This window comes from Neopelma chrysocephalum, unplaced genomic scaffold, assembly GCF_003984885.1.
Source record: "Neopelma chrysocephalum unplaced genomic scaffold, ASM398488v2 Primary Assembly neopelma1_26, whole genome shotgun sequence".
NCBI lineage: Eukaryota > Metazoa > Chordata > Aves > Passeriformes > Pipridae > Neopelma > Neopelma chrysocephalum.
This window is the reverse complement of record NW_020897695.1, coordinates 1581725-1586971: the sequence shown is the minus strand read 5'-3', so window position 1 is coordinate 1586971 and position 5247 is coordinate 1581725. Positions and strand designations below refer to the sequence as shown.

Below are 5247 nucleotides of genomic sequence, written 5' to 3'. Positions count from 1 at the left end.
GATGAACTGGTTTAGTTTTCTTATGGATTATGTTACCAATCAATCTCATCTGAAGATATGGTATGACCTACCATTATGGAATTAATTAATACCAGCAGGTAAGAATATTCTCTATATTATCTATAAATGCATGATGTTTACAAATTATTATTAACCTACAGACAGTATACTTATTCAATATGAACAATACAAATGTTTTTATCTGGACATAAACTTGAACCTTAGAGATTTGTCAGCAGGGCTGGAAGTGTGTGTTCTCCTGGATCCTTTTTAAAAAATTCCCAGCCCATTGTCCTTATTTACCTTTAAAAAAACACCAAGCACTTAGAAAGTATAACAAAATGATTGTCAAAGAGAAGTTGCTTCTCTGCTGTAAGTGCTAAAATAGACCTCTTCCCTGTTTTTTGAACTGTGAAGTGCTAGTAATTCACCATAGTCTTATGTGCATGATACAGTAGTTTTCATTTATTGTTATCTAAAATAGAATCACAGAGAATCACAGAATGGGTAAGGCTGGAAGGGATCCACTGGGTCATCTGATCCAACCTCCCTGCTCAAGCAGGGTCATCCTGGAGCACATCATGGGATTGCTTCTAGGAGGTTCTTGAATATCACCCGTGAGGGAGACTCCACGACCTCTCTGGGCAATCTGTTCCAGTGCATGGTCAACCTCACAGTAAAGAAGTTCTTCCTCATATTCGGGTAGAACTTCCTGTACATCAGTTTCTACCTGTTAACTCCTGTCCTATTGCTTGGTCCCATCCTCTTGACACCCTTCCTTCAGATACTTATATACATAGAAAAGGTCCCCTCTCAGTCATTTCTTCTCAAGGCTGAACAGGCCCAGCTCCCTCAGCCTTTCCTCATAAGAGAGATGCTCCAGTCCCTTAATCATCTTTGTAGCCATCTTCTGGACCCACTTTGAAAGCCTGTAGGTCATCCTAAAACTCCCAATGAATGCAGCATTGTCTTCAGCAAAGGGTTACTAAATGCTTTATCTCATTTAGTTTTTAGTTGATTGGGCAATGACAGTCTTACAGTTTCCGCTGAGAGATCTTTTCATGTAACATCGATTCCACATTAAGTCATTTCTGTTTCTCATTCTGTTACCGTATAAAACTTTCTATGGGGCAAGGGAAAAATAATCAAAATGAATTAGTAAACCTGCCTCCCATTTAATTGAAAATACTTTTGCCCTTGGAAAGAAAATGTACTGTGATAACTCAAATCACTGGGGAGTCCTGTCTAAAAAGTGTTGGCATCATATCACCTTATTCCAGCACAGATACAAAACTGAACAAAATGTGTAATTATGTCTTAAGCAAAAATGTGGTGCTAGACATCAAATGCATGTAGTTGAAGCAACATATGAACACATGGCATCTTTGCTAAGTAATTTGCTCTTAATTGTCAGCACATTTAGTACTGGCATTTTTAGATACATTTTTGGTTCATTCTCTAACAAATTACTCTACACTAATTGTTTCTCCCAGCAATTTATTGGACAACTGGGAGACCAAGTTGCAGAACTGTACACACACTATCTTGTACTGAATTCATTTCTTCAAAATGTTTAAAATTCCATGAGGTAGTCAAGAATTATTTTAATTGCAGTGTCTACAATGAAAGCATGGAATTAATTAAATGTCTTGCGGGGCAGGTAAAGTACGGCTTTCAGAATCTATTGCTTAAGAATGTTTCAACAACTGTAATAGTGTAAATCAAGATATTTTTTAGTAATGGGGATAACTATGACATTTCAGAGGATCTCTTAAAAGCTTATTTTTATTTAAAAGGTGAACATCTGCTAAGGTAGCAAACTCATCTGTATGATAAAGAATTATCTTTCTGAGAATCTTTCCATTATGAAATAGCTGTCATGATTCTCTTGTACAAATCTGTTAGATCTCACAAATCTTTCTCTCATGTCTCTCCTAAGGTACACTTATCTTCTCTGATGAGAGATAAATGTTCATAATTAAAAAAAAAAGTTTTAATCTTAAGCAGACCAAAGTCTGAAGGCTTAGTAAGGAATATTAGGTGGAACAGTATAAATGAAGACGTGTCTTTAGAAAATGGGATGCCTATTGTATGTGGAATTAGCTTTCAAGAAGCACTGATGTCACATTATAAGTTGGGGACAAATTGCTAAGAAGTCCTTCCCTCTTAGCTCATGAATCACACTGCTCTGATGTGCCAAATCACATCAAGAGCGATCAGTCAAATTAACTGACATCATGAAGTGCTTAGTGAATTTTTATATTATTCTTTTTCCGTAGGAGAATGATCTCATAGATCTCCAACTTCACACTGGAAGCAAGATCTTGAGACGCTGAGGAAAAAGTGGTTGTATGAAATTGGAATATATTTTAAGTCTGAAGTGAGCAAATTCCTGACAAATTCTTCAGTGTTTGGGGATTTTTTTTAATAATTTTTCTCTACAACACTTTGACATTGTAAAATTATTTTTATACTTGAAAGTACTCTATGCTTTTACTAGTCTGTGAAATGCAAATAGAATGCATTACTGCAGAGATTTAACACCATTTGTATACCTTTGCATGCAGTGAGCCCTTTGAAATACTGACCTCACTTCGAATACCTATCTTGCAAGCTGTAACTTTTCCATACAGGTTAAGGTAAGCAGAAGGATTTGACCATAACAGGATGAATTCACCTGATCATGTTTCATCTTGACAGCTAACACTCGGATCTGTGAAGTGCTTGGACTGGAAACCTCTGTTACTGCTAGCATAAGCCAGTGCCTGCTGTCAGATCCGCAGCAAACACGAGGCCACAAAAGCTAAAGTTGGAGTAGGAAAGCTCCATATGGCTTCACAGCAATGAGTGAGATAGTGGGTGGGGGAAAGAGGGTGGAACAGCCTTGAATGATGGGTAGAACCCATCATTGAAGGGACTCTGGTGGAAGTCAATGTCATAAAACAGATCTGAAAGAAGGTTAAGTTCTATTCATACACAGCCCCATAAGAAGAGATACCTGGTTTGGGTCAGGGGAAGGAGAGTGTTTTGTTTATTTGATTTGGGGTTTTGGGGGAGTTGGTTGTGGGTTTGGGTTGGTTGCGGATTTTTTCCTAAACAACCTGAATTTTGTGTACAGTGTCCAAGATGATTGCATGCAAAAAGTGGATATGCAAAAATATGGCAAATCAAATATTTGCACATGCAATCTCCAACTGTATGCACTTTCAGAGTAAAAATATGTGCAAATTCAGCACTTTTAAAATTTTTTTTTATCATGTTCAATAATATAAAACTTTAAAAAAATCTTACTGTAATTAGTTAACTGTTCAGTTGAGGAAGTGATTGGATAGTATATTTTCACATTTTGTTACAGTTTGATTCTCTTCTCTGTATATTCTCTTTTTTTCCACAGGACAAAAACATCCCTTTTGGATTCAGCTATGAAGGGCAATCTAATAGAATAAACGCAGCCCAAGCTAAATTGGCACAGCTCTGTCCATGTAACTGAGTAGTATCTGCTTAACCTAGAGTTGAATTTCCATTGATTTCAATTGAAGAAGGGCTAAGGTCCTTAATGAAAAAGGAGTAGAACCAAATAGTTCTTATCTGAACAGTTTTATTTGGGTTTTTTTCCTCATAAATTTGCAGGCTGAAATCCTAAATTGTGTAGATCACTCATCAGATTGTATTATCTGCTGATGTTCAGCATCTGCTAGCTAAATCAACAACTCTGAACAGCAAGGCTGCAACTTTCTATAAATCAGAGTTTAGTTAAAACAGCCTGTCTGTGACCTGCATGCTACAGGGATAGGCACAGCACCTGAATAAGTGGAAGGGGAAATGGAAGGGCTGGGCAGTCCAAGATGGTGCTGATGTCATATGACAGAGTACACACTACTAGGGAGGGACTAAATAGCCTTCCCCTACCCAGTATTGTTGTTCTGTGCCTGCAGAGAACCTAAAACATCTGTTATAATTTTTAATTTAAGAGATTTTTGTCAATTACTTCAGATGGCAGAACAAAGGCTTTGCTGCTCTGATAAAAATTCAATTTTTTTCCAGCCACGTCAGCTGGTCCACTTAAAAGATTGTTCTTACAAAACTTACCTCTCCTTTCCTCAGGCCAGCACTGCTACCTTATATAATAAAGACAATGCTGTAGTTGGCAAATAGTGGCCAAATACTTTAAAGGCTCAGTTCATTTCAGTAGGCTACAAGCAATAGCCAGCCTTATCTCCCAAAAAGGTAGTGTCTATGCTGAAGACCCTCATTCTCCTAGCATCCTGTCAGGAAATTCAGACATTTCCTAGCATCTTGTCTCACAGTTTAGACACCTGACAAATTGAAATGGGGAATATGAGTAACTAAGGGCTTTTGTTTGCAACAGGGAGCTGAGGAGAGGTAAAAACTATCTGATTTGCTCTGATCTACCCCTTGAAAAAAACCACCTTAGAGTGGTAGCAGATGAGTGGTCATGTAAGGCCTGCTGTGGGAGAGAACCAGCCCTAGTGGTCTGTTTGGCTATGTGTTCTGGACCAGCCTGAGAGGTGCTGCTACAGCCTGCTCACTGTGAGTGGGTAAGTCGAGTCACATTTTGCCCTGAGAGGCATTTTATTCAAGCAGTCCTTCCTTAGGTTACCATGAAGGTTACCTCCTCTGTGCCCACAAGTAGGGGTGGTGGAGCTGAAGACAGCTCTTGCTCACCTTGCATGATCACATAGACTTTCCTCTCCTCACTATCAAAACTCAAGACAACTTCAGCCCAGCTAAGGAAGCTGCAGTTGCAGCAGGGTCAGGACTTGACCCAAAGATTCTTATTAAATATATTTTCTTCTGGAAATTAGAGTACAGCAGCCAGTATTTTAGTTAACCTTTACAATGACGTATTTATTCTGGTGTACCAAATAATTTCTTATCACAAATTTTTTCCACATGGAAACTTTAGATATTTCTATTTCCAGAAATGGCTTTGAAAGGATTCTGTTCCCACTTCTCTGTAGAAGTGTGATTATATTTGTAACAATTAAAAATGCAGTTTCCCCTGGGGAAATGTCAATGGTAATTATCATACTGATGATTCAGAGAATGCTTTCTTCTACAACTGGCTCTTGATAAATTGCTGGTGCTTGTTTGACACTCTCAGTTCTCCTGTTTGATTAAATAATCATCAGGAAAATATCCACATCATCACTTCATAGTCAGATGTCAGTCTCCTGTCATACTGAAGTGCATCACACTTGCTGTTAAAAATCACAACCACATCAC

General features: G+C 38.1%; 1 long non-coding RNA gene across 1 annotated transcript; it reads left to right on the top strand.

Moving 5' to 3' along the window:
* The first annotated feature begins 2576 nt into the window (after nucleotides 1-2576).
* LOC113964176 lies at nucleotides 2577-3463 on the top strand. Its single transcript, XR_003533081.1, has 2 exons — nucleotides 2577-2639; nucleotides 3395-3463. It is a non-coding gene; the product is annotated as an uncharacterized LOC113964176 (long non-coding RNA).
* The last annotated feature ends 1784 nt before the right edge of the window (nucleotides 3464-5247 follow it).